General features: G+C 78.0%; 1 protein-coding gene across 1 annotated transcript in view; it reads left to right on the top strand.

The window, feature by feature from the left end:
• LOC144485979 (uncharacterized) overlaps positions 1-18,034 on the top strand; it is a 49,614-nt gene that overhangs the window by 11,159 nt on the left and 20,421 nt on the right. The window contains exon 2 of the mRNA XM_078204073.1: positions 17,333-17,431. The gene's annotated coding sequence lies outside the window, so the exon portion shown is untranslated. The remainder of the gene's footprint in view (positions 1-17,332; positions 17,432-18,034) is intronic.

Genomic DNA, 18,034 nt, shown 5'->3' with positions numbered 1-18,034 from the left:
CCCGACCCCGACTCCCGACCCCGACCCCGACTCCCTCCCCCGACCCCGACTCCCCCCCCGACCCCGACTCCCCCCCCGACCCCGACTCCCCCCGACCCCGACTCCCCCCGCGACCCCGACTCCCCCCGCGACCCCGACTCCCCCCGCGACCCCGACTCCCCCCGCGACCCCGACTCCCCCCGCGACCCCGACTCCCCCCGCGACCCCGACTCCCCCCGCGACCCCGACTCCCCCCGCGACCCCGACTCCCCCCGCGACCCCGACTCCCCCCGCGACCCCGACTCCCCCCGCGACCCCGACTCCCCCCGCGACCCCGACTCCCCCCGCGACCCCGACTCCCCCCGCGACCCCGACTCCCCCCGCGACCCCGACTCCCCCCGCGACCCCGACTCCCCCCGCGACCCCGACTCCCCCCGCGACCCCGACTCCCCCCGCGACCCCGACTCCCCCCGCGACCCCGACTCCCCCCGCGACCCCGACTCCCCCCGCGACCCCGACCCCGACGCCCCCCCTCCCCCGACCCCAACTCCCCCCCCACCCCAACTCCCCCCCCACCCCAACTCCCCCCCGACCCCAACTCCCCCCCCGACCCCAACTCCCCCCCTCCCCCGACCCCAACTCCCCCCTCCCCCGACCCCAACTCCCCCCCTCCCCCGACCCCAACGCCCCCCCTCCCCCGACCCCAACGCCCCCCCTCCCCCGACCCCAACTCCCCCCCGACCCCAACTTCCCCCCCGACCCCAACTTCCCCCCCGACCCCAACTTCCCCCCCGACCCCAACTTCCCCCCCGACCCCAACTTCCCCCCCGACCCCAACTTCCCCCCCGACCCCAACTTCCCCCCCGACCCCAACTTCCCCCCCGACCCCAACTTCCCCCCCGACCCCAACTTCCCCCCCGACCCCAACTTCCCCCCGACCCCGACTTCCCCCCCGACCCCGACTTCCCCCCCGACCCCGACTTCCCCCCCGACTCCGACTTCCCCCCCCGACCCCGACTTCCCCCCCCGACCCCGACTTCCCCCCCCGACCCCGACTTCCCCCCCGACCCCGACTCCCCCCCGACCCCGACTCCCCCCCCGACCCCAACTCCCCCCTCCCCCGACCCCAACGCCCCCCCCGACCCCAACTCCCCCCCGACCCCAAATCCCCCCCCGACCCCGACTCCCCCCCCCTGACCACAACTCCCCCCCCGACCCCAACTCCCCCCCCGACCCCAACCCCAACGCCCCCCCGACCCCAACTCCCCCCCCGACCCCAACACCCCCCCCGACCCCAACACCCCCCCCGACCCCAACTCCCCCCCGACCCCAACTTCCCCCCCGACCCCGACTTCCCCCCCGACCCCGACTCCCCCCCCGACCCCAACTCCCCCCTCCCCCGACCCCAACCCACCCCCTCCCCCGACCCCAACGCCCCCCCCCGACCCCAACTCCCCCCCGACCCCAAATCCCCGACCAACCCCCGACCCCAACTCCCCCCCCGACCACAACTCCCCCCCCCGACCCCAACTCCCCCCCCCGACCCCAACCCCAACGCCCCCCCGACCCCAACTCCCCCCCGACCCCAACACCCCCCCCGACCCCAACTTCCCCCCGACCCCAACTTCCCCCCCGACCCCAACTTCCCCCCCGACCCCAACTTCCCCCCCGACCCCAACTTCCCCCCCGACCCCAACTTCCCCCCCGACCACAACTTCCCCCCCGACCCCCACTTCCCCCCCGACCCCGACTCCCCCCGACCCCGACTCCCCCCGACCCCGACTCCCCCCCGACCCCGACTCCCCCCCCGACCCCGACTCCCCCCCCGACCCCGACTCCCCCCCGACCCCGACTCCCCCCCGACCCGACTCCCCCCCGACCCCGACTCCCCCCCGACCCCGACTCCCCCCACGACCCCGACTCCCCCCCCCGACCCCGACTCCCCCCCCGACCCCGACTCCCCCCCGACCCCGACTCCCCCCCCGACCCCGACTCCCCCCCCGACCCCGACTCCCCCCCCGACCCCGACTCCCCCCCCGACCCCGACTCCCCCCCCGACCCCGACTCCCCCCCCGACCCCGACTCCCCCCCGACCCCGACTCCCCCCCCGACCCCGACTCCCCCCCGACCCCGACTCCCCCCCCGACCCCGACTCCCCCCCCGACCCCGACTCCCCCCCCGACCCCGACTCCCCCCCGACCCCGACTCCCCCCCCGACCCCGACTCCCCCCCCGACCCCGACTCCCCCCCCGACCCCGACTCCCCCCCCGACCCCGACTCCCCCCCGACCCCGACTCCCCCCCCGACCCCGACTCCCCCCCGACCCCGACTCCCCCCCCGACCCCGACTCCCCCCCCGACCCCGACTCCCCCCCCGACCCCGACTCCCCCCCCCGACCCCGACTCCCCCCCCGACCCCGACTCCCCCCCCGACCCCGACTCCCCCCCCGACCCCGACTCCCCCCCCGACCCCGACTCCCCCCCCGACCCCGACTCCCCCCCCGACCCCGACTCCCCCCCCGACCCCGACTCCCCCCCCGACCCCGACTCCCCCCCCGACCCCGACTCCCCCCCCGACCCCGACTCCCCCCCCGACCCCGACTCCCCCCCGACCCCGACTCCCCCCCGACCCCGACTCCCCCCCGACCCCGACTCCCCCCCCCGACCCCGACTCCCCCCCCGACCCCGGCTCCCCCCCCGACCCCGGCTCCCCCCCCGACCCCGACTCCCCCCCGACCCCGACTCCCCCCCCGACCCCGACTCCCCCCCCCGACCCCGACTCCCCCCCCGACCCCGACTCCCCCCCCGACCCCGGCTCCCCCCCCGAACCCGACTCCCCCCCCGACCCCGACTCCCCCCCCGACCCCGACACCCCCCCCGACCCCGACTCCCCCCCCGACCCCGACTCCCCCCCCGACCCCGACTCCCCCCCCGACCCCGACTCCCCCCCCGACCCCGACTCCCCCCCCGACCCCGACTCCCCCCCCGACCCCGACTCCCCCCCCGACCCCGACTCCCCCCCCGACCCCGACTCCCCCCCCGACCCCGACTCCCCCCCCGACCCCGACTCCCCCCCCGACCCCGACTCCCCCCCCGACCCCGACTCCCCCCCCGACCCCGACTCCCCCCCCGACCCCGACTCCCTCCCCGACCCCGACTCCCCCCCCGACCCCGACTCCCCCCCGACCCCGACTCCCCCCCGACCCCGACTCCCCCCCCGACCCCGACTCCCCCCCCGACCCCGACTCCCCCCCCGACCCCGACTCCCCCCCCGACCCCGACTCCGACCCCGACTCCCGCCCCGACCCCGACTCCCCCCCCGACCCCGACTCCCCCCCCGACCCCGACTCCGACCCCGACTCCCCCCCCGACCCCGACTCCCCCCCCGACCCCGACTCCCCCCCCGACCCCGACTCCCCCCCCGACCCCGACTCCCCCCCCGACCCCGACTCCCCCCCCGACCCCGACTCCCCCCCCGACCCCGACTCCCCCCCCGACCCCGACTCCCCCCCCGACCCCGACTCCCCCCCCGACCCCGACTCCCCCCCGACCCCGACTCCCCCCCCGACCCCGACTCCCCCCCCGACCCCGACTCGCCCCCCGACCCCGACTCCCCCCCCCCGACTCCCCCCCCGACCCCGACTCCCCCCCCGACCCCGACTCCCCCCCCGACCCCGACTCCCCCCCCGACCCCGACTCCCCCCCCCGACCCCGACTCCCCCCCCGACCCCGACTCCCCCCCCGACCCCGACTCCCACTCCGACCCCGACTCCCCCTCCGACCCCGACTCCCCCCCCGACCCCGACTCCCCCCCCGACCCCGACTCCCCCCCCGACCCCGACTCCCGACCCCGACCCCGACTCCCTCCCCCGACCCCGACTCCCCCCCCGACCCCGACTCCCCCCCCGACCCCGACTCCCCCCCCGACCCCGACTCCCCCCCCGACCCCGACTCCCCCCGCGACCCCGACTCCCCCCGCGACCCCGACTCCCCCCGCGACCCCGACTCCCCCCGCGACCCCGACTCCCCCCGCGACCCCGACTCCCCCCGCGACCCCGACTCCCCCCGCGACCCCGACTCCCCCCGCGACCCCGACTCCCCCGCGACCCCGACCCCGACGCCCCCCCTCCTCCGACCCCAACTCCCCCCCCACCCCAACTCCCCCCCCACCCCAACTCCCCCCCGACCCCAACTCCCCCCCCGACCCCAACTCCCCCCCTCCCCCGACCCCAACTCCCCCCCTCCCCCGACCCCAACTCCCCCCCTCCCCCGACCCCAACGCCCCCCCTCCCCCGACCCCAACTCCCCCCCCGACCCCAACTTCCCCCCCGACCCCAACTTCCCCCCCGACCCCAACTTCCCCCCCGACCCCAACTTCCCCCCCGACCCCAACTTCCCCCCCGACCCCAACTTCCCCCCCGACCCCAACTTCCCCCCCCGACCCCAACTTCCCCCCCGACCCCAACTTCCCCCCCGACCCCAACTTCCCCCCCGACCCCGACTCCCCCCGCGACCCCGACTCCCCCCGCGACCCCGACTCCCCCCGCGACCCCGACTCCCCCCGCGACCCCGACTCCCTCCCCGACCCCGACTCCCCCCCCGACCCCGACTCCCTCCCCGACCCCGACTCCCCCCCCGACCCCGACTCCCCCCCGACCCCGACTCCCCCCCGACCCCGACTCCCCCCCCGACCCCGACTCCCCCCCCGACCCCGACTCCCCCCCCGACCCCGACTCCCCCCCCGACCCCGACCCCGACTCCCCCCCGACCCCGACTCCCCCCCCGACCCCGACTCCGACCCCGACTCCCCCCCCGACCCCGACTCCCCCCCCGACCCCGACTCCCCCCCGACCCCGACTCCCCCCCCGACCCCGACTCCCCCCCCGACCCCGACTCCCCCCCCGACCCCGACTCCCCCCCCGACCCCGACTCCCCCCCCGACCCCGACTCCCCCCCCGACCCCGACTCCCCCCCCGACCCCGACTCCCCCCCCGACCCCGACTCCCCCCCGACCCCGACTCCCCCCCCGACCCCGACTCCCCCCCCGACCCCGACTCCCCCCCCGACCCCGACTCCCCCCCCCCGACTCCCCCCCCGACCCCGACTCCCCCCCCGACCCCGACTCCCCCCCCGACCCCGACTCCCCCCCCGACCCCGACTCCCCCCCCGACCCCGACTCCCCCCCCGACCCCGACTCCCCCCCCGACCCCGACTCCCCCCCCGACCCCGACTCCCACTCCGACCCCGACTCCCCCTCCGACCCCGACTCCCCCCCCGACCCCGACTCCCCCCCCGACCCCGACTCCCCCCCCGACCCCGACTCCCGACCCCGACCCCGACTCCCGACCCCGACCCCGACTCCCCCCCGACCCCGACTCCCCCCCCGACCCCGACTCCCCCCCCGACCCCGACTCCCCCCCCGACCCCGACTCCCCCCGCGACCCCGACTCCCCCCGCGACCCCGACTCCCCCCGCGACCCCGACTCCCCCCGCGACCCCGACTCCCCCCGCGACCCCGACTCCCCCCGCGACCCCGACTCCCCCCGCGACCCCGACTCCCCCCGCGACCCCGACTCCCCCGCGACCCCGACCCCGACGCCCCCCCTCCCCCGACCCCAACTCCCCCCCCACCCCAACTCCCCCCCCACCCCAACTCCCCCCGACCCCAACTCCCCCCCCGACCCCAACTCCCCCCCTCCCCCGACCCCAACTCCCCCCCTCCCCCGACCCCAACTCCCCCCCTCCCCCGACCCCAACGCCCCCCTCCCCCGACCCCAACTCCCCCCCCGACCCCAACTTCCCCCCGACCCCAACTTCCCCCCCGACCCCAACTTCCCCCCCGACCCCAACTTCCCCCCCGACCCCAACTTCCCCCCCGACCCCAACTTCCCCCCCGACCCCAACTTCCCCCCCGACCCCGACTTCCCCCCCGACCCCGACTTCCCCCCGACCCCGACTTCCCCCCCGACCCCGACTCCCCCCGCGACCCCGACTCCCCCCGCGACCCCGACTCCCCCCGCGACCCCGACTCCCCCCGGCCGCCGCGCGCCCCCGCGACCCCCGACTCCCCCCGCGACCCCGACTCCCCCCGCGACCCCGACTCCCCCCGCGACCCCGACTCCCCCCGCGACCCCGACTCCCCCCGCGACCCCGACTCCCCCCGCGACCCCGACTCCCCCCGCGACCCCGACTCCCCCCGCGACCCCGACTCCCCCCGCGACCCCGACTCCCCCCGCGACCCCGACTCCCCCCGCGACCCCGACTCCCCCCGCGACCCCGACTCCCCCCGCGACCCCGACTCCCCCCGCGACCCCGACTCCCCCCGCGACCCCGACTCCCCCCGCGACCCCGACTCCCCGCGACCCCATCCCCCGCGACCCCGACTCCCCCCGCGACCCCGACTCCCCCCGCGACCCCGACTCCCCCCGCGACCCCGACTCCCCCCGCGACCCCGACTCCCCCCGCGACCCCGACTCCCCCCGCGACCCCGACTCCCCCCGCGACCCCGACTCCCCCCGCGACCCCGACTCCCCCCGCGACCCCGACTCCCCCCGCGACCCCGACTCCCCCCGCGACCCCGACTCCCCCCGCGACCCCGACTCCCCCCGCGACCCCGACTCCCCCCGCGACCCCGACTCCCCCCGCGACCCCGACTCCCCCCGCGACCCCGACTCCCCCCGCGACCCCGACTCCCCCCGCGACCCCGACTCCCCCCGCGACCCCGACTCCCCCCGCGACCCCGACTCCCCCCGCGACCCCGACTCCCCCCGCGACCCCGACTCCCCCCGCGACCCCGACTCCCCCCGCGACCCCGACTCCCCCCGCGACCCCGACTCCCCCGCGACCCCGACTCCCCCCGCGACCCCGACTCCCCCCGCGACCCCGACTCCCCCCGCGACCCCGACTCCCCCCGCGACCCCGACTCCCCCCGCGACCCCGACTCCCCCCGCGACCCCGACTCCCCCCGCGACCCCGACTCCCCCCGCGACCCCGACTCCCCCCGCGACCCCGACTCCCCCCGCGACCCCGACTCCCCCCGCGACCCCGACTCCCCCCGCGACCCCGACTCCCCCCGCGACCCCGACTCCCCCCGCGACCCCGACTCCCCCCGCGACCCCGACTCCCCCCGCGACCCCGACTCCCCCCGCGACCCCGACTCCCCCCGCGACCCCGACTCCCCCCGCGACCCCGACTCCCCCCGCGACCCCGACTCCCCCCGCGACCCCGACTCCCCCCGCGACCCCGACTCCCCCCGCGACCCCGACTCCCCCCGCGACCCCGACTCCCCCCGCGACCCCGACTCCCCCCGCGACCCCGACTCCCCCCGCGACCCCGACTCCCCCCGCGACCCCGACTCCCCCCGCGACCCCGACTCCCCCCGCGACCCCGACTCCCCCCGCGACCCCGACTCCCCCCGCGACCCCGACTCCCCCCGCGACCCCGACTCCCCCCGCGACCCCGACTCCCCCGCGACCCCGACTCCCCCCGCGACCCCGACTCCCCCCGCGACCCCGACTCCCCCCGCGACCCCGACTCCCCCCGCGACCCCGACTCCCCCCGCGACCCCGACTCCCCCCGCGACCCCGACTCCCCCCGCGACCCCGACTCCCCCGCGACCCCGACTCCCCCCGCGACCCCGACTCCCCCCGCGACCCCGACTCCCCCCGCGACCCCGACTCCCCCCGCGACCCCGACTCCCCCCGCGACCCCGACTCCCCCCGCGACCCCGACTCCCCCCGCGACCCCGACTCCCCCCGCGACCCCGACTCCCCCCGCGACCCCGACTCCCCCCGCGACCCCGACTCCCCCCGCGACCCCGACTCCCCCCGCGACCCCGACTCCCCCCGCGACCCCGACTCCCCCCGCGACCCCGACTCCCCCCGCGACCCCGACTCCCCCCGCGACCCCGACTCCCCCCGCGACCCCGACTCCCCCCGCGACCCCGACTCCCCCCGCGACGACTCCCCCCGCGACCCCGACTCCCCCCGCGACCCCGACTCCCCCCGCGACCCCGACTCCCCCCGCGACCCGACTCCCCCCGCGACCCCGACTCCCCCCGCGACCCCGACTCCCCCCGCGACCCGACTCCCCCCGCGACCCCGACTCCCCCGCGACCCCGACTCCCCCCGCCCGACTCCCCCCGCGACCCCGACTCCCCCCGCGACCCCGACTCCCCCCGCGACCCCGACTCCCCCCGCGACCCCGACTCCCCCCGCGACCCCGACTCCCCCCGCGACCCCGACTCCCCCCGCGACCCCGACTCCCCCCGCGACCCCGACTCCCCCCGCGACCCCGACTCCCCCCGCGACCCCGACTCCCCCGCGACCCCGACTCCCCCGCGACCCCGACTCCCCCCGCGACCCCGACTCCCCCCGCGACCCCGACTCCCCCCGCGACCCCGACTCCCCCCGCGACCCCGACTCCCCCCGCGACCCCGACTTCCCCCCCCGCGACCCCGACTCCCCCCGCGACCCCGACTCCCCCCGCGACCCCGACTCCCCCCGCGACCCCGACTCCCCCCGCGACCCCGACTCCCCCCCGCGACCCCGACTCCCCCCGCGACCCCGACTCCCCCCGCGACCCCGACTCCCCCCGCGACCCCGACTCCCCCCGCGACCCCGACTCCCCCCGCGACCCCGACTCCCCCCGCGACCCCGACTCCCCCCGCGACCCCGACTCCCCCGCGACCCGACTCCCCCGCGACCCCGACTCCCCGCGCCCCCGCGACCCCGACTCCCCACCGCGACCCCGACTCCCCCCGCGACCCCGACTCCCCCCGCGACCCCGACTCCCCCCGCGACCCCGACTCCCCCCGCGACCCCGACTCCCCCCGCGACCCCGACTCCCCCCCCGACCCCGACTCCCCCCCCCCCCGACCCCGACTCCCCCCCCGACCCCGACTCCCCCCCGACCCCGACTCCCCCCCGACCCGACTCCCCCCCGACCCCCCCCGACCCCGACTCCCCCCCCCGACCCCTACTCCCCCCCCCCGACCCCGACTCCCCCCCGACACGATCCCCCGCGACCCGACTCCCCCCGCGACCCCGACTCCCCCCGCGACCCCGACTCCCCCGCGACCCCGACTCCCCCCGCGACCCCGACTCCCCCCGCGACCCCGACTCCCCCCGCGACCCCGACTCCCCCCGCGACCCCGACTCCCCCCGCGACCCCGACTCCCCCGCGACCCCGACTCCCCCCGCGACCCCGACTCCGCCCCGCGACCCCGACTCCCCCCGCGACCCCGACTCCCCCCCCGACCCCGACTCCCCCCCCGACCCCGACTCCCCCCCCGACCCCGACTCCCCCCCCGACCCCTACTACGCCCCCGCCCCCCACTCCGCACCCGGCCCCGGCCCCGACTCCGCCCCCGGCCCCGACTCCGCCCCCGACTCCGCCCCCGGCCCCGACTCCGCCCCCGGCCCCGACTCCGCCCCCGGCCCCGACTCCGCCCCCGGCCCCGACTCCGCCCCCGGCCCCGACTCCGCCCCCGGCCCCGACTCCGCCCCCGGCCCCGACTCCGCCCCCGGCCCCGACTCCGCCCCCGGCCCCGACTCCGCCCCCGGCCCCGACTCCGCCCCCGGCCCCGACTCCGCCCCCGGCCCCGACTCCGCCCCCGGCCCCGACTCCGCCCCCGGCCCCGACTCCGCCCCCGGCCCCGACTCCGCCCCCGGCCCCGACTCCGCCCCCGGCCCCGACTCCGCCCCCGGCCCCGACTCCGCCCCCGGCCCCGACTCCGCCCCCGGCTCCGGCCCCGGCCCCGACTCCGGCCCCGACTCCGCCCCCGGCCCCGACTCGCCCCCGGCCCCGACACCGGCCCCGACTCCGCCCCCGGCCCCGACTCCGCCCCCGGCCCCGACTCCGCCCCCGGCCCCGACTCCGCCCCCGGCCCCGGACTCCGCCCCCGGCCCCGACTCCGCCCCCGGCCCCGACTCCGCCCCCGGCCCCGACCCCGGCCCCGGCCCCGACCCCGGCCCCGCCCCGACCCCGCCCCCGACCCCGGCCCCGCCCCCGGCCCCGACCCCGCCCCCGGCCCCGACCCCGCCCCCGGCCCCGACCCCGCCCCCGGCCCCGACCACGCCCCCGGCCCCGACCACGCCCCCGGCCCCGACTCCGCCCCCGGCCCCGACTCCGCCCCCGGCCCCGACTCCGCCCCCGGCCCCGACTCCGCCCCCGGCCCCGACTCCGCCCCCGGCCCCGACTCCGCCCCCGGCCCCCGACTCCGCCCCCGGCCCCGACTCCGCCCCCGGCCCCGACTCCGCCCCCGGCCCCGACTCCGCCCCCGGCCCCGACTCCGCCCCCGGCCCCGACTCCGCCCCCGGCCCCGACTCCGCCCCCGGCCCCGACTCCGCCCCCGGCCCCGACTCCGCCCCCGGCCCCGACTCCGCCCCCGGCCCCGACTCCGCCCCCGGCCCCGACTCCGCCCCCGGCCCCGACTCCGCCCCCGGCCCCGACTCCGCCCCCGGCCCCGACTCCGCCCCCGGCCCCGACTCCGCCCCCGGCCCCGACTCCGCCCCCGGCCCCGACTCCGCCCCCGGCCCCGACTCCGCCCCCGGCCCCGACTCCGCCCCCGGCCCCGACTCCGCCCCCGGCCCCGACTCCGCCCCCGGCCCCGACTCCGCCCCCGGCCCCGACTCCGCCCCCGGCCCCGACTCCGCCCCCGGCCCCGACTCCGCCCCCGGCCCCGACTCCGCCCCCGGCCCCGACTCCGCCCCCGGCCCCGACTCCGCCCCCGGCCCCGACTCCGCCCCCGGCCCCGACTCCGCCCCCGGCCCCGACTCCGCCCCCGGCCCCGACTCCGCCCCCGGCCCCGACTCCGCCCCCGGCCCCGACTCCGCCCCCGGCCCCGACTCCGCCCCCGGCCCCGACTCCGCCCCCGGCCCCGACTCCGCCCCCGGCCCCGACTCCGCCCCCGGCCCCGACTCCGCCCCCGGCCCCGACTCCGCCCCCGGCCCCGACTCCGCCCCCGCCCCGACTCCGCCCCCGTCCCCGACTCCCCCCCCGGCCCCGACTCCCCCCCGGCCCCGACTCCCCCCCCGACCCCCGACCCCCAACTCCCCCCCCGACCCCCAACCCCCCCACGACCCCAACTCCACCACCCCAACACCCCCCCCCACGACCGCAACTCCCCCCCCCCCCCCCCCCACGACCCCAACTCCTCCACCCATGGCCCCAACTCCCCCAAACCGACCCCAACTCCCGCACCGACCCCAACTCCCGTCCCGCCCTGACCCCATCTCCCGCCCCGACCCCGACTCCCGCCCCGACCCCGACTCCCGCCCCGCCCTGACTCCAACCCCCGCCCCGACCCCCAACTCCCCCCTCGGCCCCCAACTCCCCCCCCGACCCCCAACTCCCCCCAACCCACGACTCCCCCTGACTCCCCCCCCCCGACTCCCCCGTGACCACCGTCTGCCCCCGACCCCGTCTGCCCCCGACCCCCGTCTGCCCCCGACTGCCCCCCGACCCCCGACTGCCACCCGACCCCCGACTGCCCCCCGACCCCCGACTGCCCCCGACTGCCCCCGACTCCCCCCCGACCCCCGACTCCCCCCCCGACCCCCGACTCCCCCCCCCGACCCCCTACTCCCCCCCCCCGACCCCCTACTCCCCCCCCGACCCCCAACTCCCCCCCGACCCCCAACTCCCCCCCGACCCCCGACTCCCCCCCCCGAACCCCGACTCGCCCCCCGACTCCCGCCTCCCCCCGACCCCCAACTCCCCCTGAACCCAGTCTCCCCCGAACCCCGTCTCCCCCGAACCCCGTCTCCCCCGAACCCCGTCTCCCCCCGAACCCCGTCTCCCCCCGAACCCCATCTCCCCCCGACCCACGTCTGCCCCCGTCTGCCCCCGACCCCCGTCTGCCCCCGACCCCGTCTGCCCCCGACCCCGTCTGCCCCCGACCCCGTCTGCCCCCGACCCCCGTCTGCCCCCGACCCCCGTCTGCCCCCGACCCCCGTCTGCCCCCGACCCCCGTCTGCCCCCGACCCCCGTCTGCCCCCGACCCCCGTCTGCCCCCGACCCCCGTCTGCCCCCGACCCCCGTCTGCCCCCGACCCCCGTCTGCCCCCGACCCCCGTCTGCCCCGACCCCCGTCTGCCCCCGACCCCCGTCTGCCCCCGACCCCCGTCTGCCCCCGACCCCCGTCTGCCCCCGACCCCCGTCTGCCCCCGACCCCCGTCTGCCCCCGACCCCCGTCTGCCCCCGACCCCCGTCTGCCCCCGACCCCCGTCTGCCCCCGACCCCCGTCTGCCCCCGACCCCCGTCTGCCCCCGACCCCCGTCTGCCCCCGACCCCCGTCTGCCCCCGACCCCCGTCTGCCCCCGACCCCCGTCTGCCCCCGACCCCCGCCTGCCCCCGACCCCCGCCTGCCCCCGACCCCCGCCTGCCCCCGACCCCCGCCTGCCCCCGACCCCCGCCTGCCCCCGACCCCCGCCTGCCCCCGACCCCCGCCTGCCCCCGACCCCCGCCTGCCCCCGACCCCCGCCTGCCCCCGACCCCCGCCTGCCCCCGACCCCCGCCTGCCCCCGACCCCCGCCTGCCCCCGACCCCCGCCTGCCCCCGACCCCCGCCTGCCCCCGACCCCCGCCTGCCCCCGACCCCCGCCTGCCCCCGACCCCCGCCTGCCCCCGACCCCCGCCTGCCCCCGACCCCCGCCTGCCCCGACCCCCGCCTGCCCCCGACCCCCGCCTGCCCCCGACCCCCGCCTGCCCCCGACCCCCGCCTGCCCCCGACCCCCGCCTGCCCCCGACCCCCGCCTGCCCCCGACCCCCGCCTGCCCCCGACCCCCGCCTGCCCCCGACCCCCGCCTGCCCCCGACCCCCGCCTGCCCCCGACCCCCGCCTGCCCCCGTCCCCCGCCTGCCCCCGACCCCCGCCTGCCCCCGACCCCCGCCTGCCCCCGACCCCCGCCTGCCCCCGACCCCCGCCTGCCCCCGACCCCCGCCTGCCCCCGACCCCCGCCTGCCCCCGACCCCCGCCTGCCCCCGACCCCCGCCTGCCCCCGACCCCCGCCTGCCCCCGACCCCCGCCTGCCCCCGACCCCCGCCTGCCCCCGACCCCCGCCTGCCCCCGACCCCCGCCTGCCCCCGACCCCCGCCTGCCCCCGACCCCCGCCTGCCCCCGACCCCCGCCTGCCCCCGACCCCCGCCTGCCCCCGACCCCCGCCTGCCCCCGACCCCCGCCTGCCCCCGACCCCCGCCTGCCCCCGACCCCCGCCTGCCCCCGACCCCCGCCTGCCCCCGACCCCCGCCTGCCCCCGACCCCCGCCTGCCCCCGACCCCCGCCTGCCCCCGACCCCCGCCTGCCCCCGACCCCCGCCTGCCCCCGACCCCCGCCTGCCCCCGACCCCCGCCTGCCCCCGACCCCCGCCTGCCCCCGACCCCCGCCTGCCCCCGACCCCCGCCTGCCTCCGACCCCCGTCTGCCCCGACCCCCGTCTGCCCCGACCCCCGTCTGCCCCCGACCCCCGTCTACCCCCGTCTGCCCCCGACCCCCGTCTACCCCCGTCTGCCCCCGACCCCCGTCTGCCCCCGACCCCCGTCTGCCCCCGACCCCCGTCTGCCCCCGACCCCCGTCTGCCCCCGACCCCCGTCTGCCCCCGACCCCCGTCTGCCCCCGACCCCCGTCTGCCCCCGACCCCCGCCTGCCTCCGACCCCCGTCTGCCCCGACCCCCGTCTGCCCCGACCCCCGTCTGCCCCGACCCCCGTCTGCCCCCGACCCCCGTCTACCCCCGTCTGCCCCGACCCCCGTCTACCCCCGTCTGCCCCCGACCCCCGTCTGCCCCCGACCCCCGTCTGCCCCCGACCCCCGTCTGCCCCCGACCCCCGTCTGCCCCCCCGACCCCCGACTCCCCCCCCCGACCCCCGACTCCCCCCCGACCCCCGACTCCCCCCCGACCCCCACTCCCCCCCGACCCCCAACTCCCCCCCCCGACCCCCAACTCCCCCCCCGACCCCCAACTCCCCCCCGACCCTCAACTCCCTCCCCGACCCCCAACTCCCCCCCCGACCCCCAACTCCCCCCCCGACCCCCAACTCCCCCCCGACCCCAACTCCCGCCCTCTGACCCCAACTTCCCCCCCCACGACCGCAACTCCCCCCCCCCCATGACCCCAACTCCCCCCCCCCCCCCACGACCCCAACTCCCCCGCACCGACCCCAACTCCCCCGCACCGACCCCAACTCCCCCGCACCGACCCCAACTCCCCCGCCCCGACCCCAACTGCCGCCCCGACCCCAACTCCCGCCCCGACCCCCAACCGCCGCCCCGACCCCCAACTCCCCCCCCGCCCGGCCCCTGGATCCCCCCTGGCTCCCTCGGCCCCCGACTCCCCCCTGAATCCCTCCAAAAACCCCTGTCCCCCAACCACCGACTCTCCCCTGTATACTCCCATCTACCCCTGTCCCCGACACCTGACTCCTCCCGACTGCCCCCTGAATGTCCCGACACCCCCTGTCCCCCGACTCCTGACTCCTCCCGACTCCCCCGTCTCCCCACGACTCCCCCGTCTCCCCCCGACCCCCGTCTCCCCCCAACCCCCGTCTCCCTCTGACCCCCTTCTCCCTCTGACCCCCGTCTCCCTCTGACCCCCGTCCCCCTCTGTCCCCCGGCCCCCGTCTCCCCCCGGCCCCCGTCTCCCCCCGGCCCCCGTCTCCCCCCGGCCCTCGTTTCCCCCCGGCCCCCGTCGCCTCCCGGCCCCCGTCGCCCCCCGGCCCCCCGTCTCCCCCCGGCCCCCCGTCTCCCCCCGGCCCCCCGTCTCCCCCTGGCCCTTCCCGTCTCCCCCCGGCCCTTCCCGTCTCCCCCCGGCCCTTCCCGTCTCCCCCCGGCCCTTCCCGTCTCCCCCCGGCCCTTCCCGACTCCCCCCGGCCCTTCCCGACTCCCCCCGACCCTTCCCGACTCTCCCCGACCCTTCCCGACTCCCCCCGACCCTTCGCGACTCCCCCCGACCCTTCGCGACTCCCCCCGACCCTTCGCGACTCCCCCCGACCCTTCGCGACTCCCCCCGACCCTTCGCGACTCCCCCCGACCCTTCGCGACTCCCCCCGACCCTTCGCGACTCCCCCCGACCCTTCGCGACTCCCCCCGACCCTTCGCGACTCCCCCCGACCCTTCGCGACTCCCCCCGACCCTTCGCGACTCCCCCCGACCCTTCGCGACTCCCCCCGACCCTTCGCGACTCCCCCCGACCCTTCGCGACTCCCCCCGACCCTTCGCGACTCCCCCCGACCCTTCGCGACTCCCCCCGACCCTTCGCGACTCCCCCCGACCCTTCGCGACTCCCCCGACCCTTCGCGACTCCCCCCGACCCTTCGCGACTCCCCCCGACCCTTCGCGACTCCCCCCGACCCTTCGCGACTCCCCCCGACCCTTCGCGACTCCCCCCGACCCTTCGCGACTCCCCCCGACCCTTCGCGACTCCCCCCGACCCTTCGCGACTCCCCCCGACCCTTCGCGACTCCCCCCGACCCTTCGCGACTCCCCCCGACCCTTCGCGACTCCCCCCGACCCTTCGCGACTCCCCCCGACCCTTCGCGACTCCCCCCGACCCTTCGCGACTCCCCCCGACCCTTCGCGACTCCCCCCGACCCTTCGCGACTCCCCCCGACCCTTCGCGACTCCCCCCGACCCTTCGCGACTCCCCCCGACCCTTCGCGACTCCCCCCGACCCTTCGCGACTCCCCCCGACCCTTCGCGACTCCCCCCGACCCTTCGCGACTCCCCCCGACCCTTCGCGACTCCCCCCGACCCTTCGCGACTCCCCCCGACCCTTCGCGACTCCCCCCGACCCTTCGCGACTCCCCCCGACCCTTCGCGACTCCCCCCGACCCTTCGCGACTCCCCCCGACCCTTCGCGACTCCCCCCGACCCTTCGCGACTCCCCCCGACCCTTCGCGACGACCCCCGACCCTTCGCGACGACCCCCGACCCTTCGCGACGACCCCCGACGACCCCATCCCCGACTCCACCCGAGTCCCCCCGAGTCCCCCACCCCCCCTTCCCCCCGACCCCCCCGCGACTCCCCCCCCACCCCTGGGTCCCCCGGCTCTCCTCCCCCCCCCCCCCCGGCTTCCCATGGGTCCTCCCCCCGGGTCCCACCTCGGCTCCCCCCTGGTACCCCCCCCCCCACCCCCGGGTCCCACCGCTTACATTCGGAGCCCCAGCTCATGCCCCACCCCCTTGTCCTCCCCTTCCCTTGCCCCCCCCCCCCGGAACCGCCTTCCCTTGGATCCCCCCTTTTACAATTGAACAAAGAACAGTTAAAATTACAGCACAGGAGACCCTTCGGCCCTCCAAGCCTGCGCCGACCATGCTGCCCGGCTGAACTAAAACCTCCATCCCTTCCAGGGACTGTATCCCTCTATTCCCATCCTATTCATGTATTTGTCCAAACGCTCCTTTAAAACTCACTGTCGCATCTGCTTCTACTACCTGCCTTGGCAGCGAGGTCCAGGCACCCACCACACACTGTGTAAAAAGCTTGCCTCGTACATCTCCTTTAAACCTTGTCCCTCGCACCTTAAACCTATGCCCCCTAGTAAGTGACTCTTCCACCCTTTATACTATGTCGTCTCATCCTTTCTATCAAAATATATCACTTCAAACTATGCATTAAATTTCACCTGTCTGTGCACAGGTGGCACAGTGGTTAGCACTGCTGCCTCACAGCGCCAGGGACCCGCTTTCAATTCCCGGCTTGGGTCACTGTCTGTGAGGAGTTTGCACGTTCTCCCCGTGTCTGCGTTGGTTTCCTCCGGGTGCTCCGGTTTCCTCCCAAAGTCTGAAAGACGTGTTGGTACGCCTACTTGTGACTCTAATAAATAAACTTTAAAAAACATCCCACCAGCCAGTCTATGTTCTCTTGAAGTTTATCACTATCCTCCTCACACTTTTTAAAAAGTCCTCACTTATTGCTGGGATTGCATTCTGTAAAATTACACCTTTGAGTGAAACAACTTGATGTGCATTATTGAATGATGGGAATCAACATTAAAGTCAGAGTTAGGTTCCTTCGGATGTTTCTCACCTGAAAAAACAGTGTACAGGTTAAAATACTGAACTCTGCGTTCTTAGCTGAAATAACTGTTTAAACTGTACCAAATACTGTATAAATTCAAATTAGATCCTTCCTTAGGCAGTCTTTTGGGATCGAGGATGACTAGTTTTCACTCCAGTTGGATGAGTTCTGAGATGACTAATAATCCAATGTATATATCTGCAGACTCTGCGACTGTATATGTGGGTCAGGTGTTGCTTGGATGTCAGTTAGATGATATATTTGTAGGCTTTTGCACTCTGCAGTTTGACTTCACCTCTGGACATTCCTGACATATTAACTCTGTTTTTGGTGCCTTCCCAGATGAACCTTCTCCCATTTTGGTTGGCCGCCAAGAGTCAGTGGAGCTGTTTGACCTGTTCAGGGATCCTTTGAGGACATGCTTAAAGCCTTTCAGTGGAGGTAACTTTGAGTGATTAGCATCTCGATCCTGGGTATGTTGGCTTGGGAGAAGATCTGCTGTTGGACTGTTTGTCTTGCCACTGGATTTGGAGGATCTTCTGAAGGTGGTGCTTTGAGGTGCCTGCTGCAGGGTGTCCCAAGTCTCAGAAACATAACTAGGAGTGCAAAGGTCAGTGCTGCCCAGTGAACCATGACCTTGAGTCTTGGGTTTCTGATCCTGGTCCTCAAATGCTGACATCCTATGTCAGCAAAAGGTTTCGTTGACACATTATCAGCAATGGTGAATTCTGTGCTCAATGTTTGTCCCAAATTGACCTAAATTAATGAAGGGCGATGTTGTGTTGTGGGAGCTGTTTGGAAGAGGAATTTTGTTTTCTGGGTGTTGCTAATAAAAGGCTCATTTTCCCATATGTTTTCTGAGTGAGATCCAAGTGTCTTCTGTAAACAGGAATCCAGTGACTGAATTTGGAGTGATTTTAGTTTTGAACTGAAGGTGGTTTAGGTTGCACAATCAGTTCCTGGCAGAGTTAGTGGAACAAAGGGTCAGATCGCCAACAAGCTTGAAAATGTTATCCAAGGACTGTTGGATGGTTTTCTTTTTCT

Source organism: Mustelus asterias, unplaced genomic scaffold, assembly GCF_964213995.1.
Source record: "Mustelus asterias unplaced genomic scaffold, sMusAst1.hap1.1 HAP1_SCAFFOLD_259, whole genome shotgun sequence".
NCBI classification, from domain to species: Eukaryota; Metazoa; Chordata; class Chondrichthyes; order Carcharhiniformes; family Triakidae; genus Mustelus; species Mustelus asterias.
Note: the sequence above shows the minus strand (reverse complement) of the source record. Positions and strands in the feature narration are given on the sequence as shown.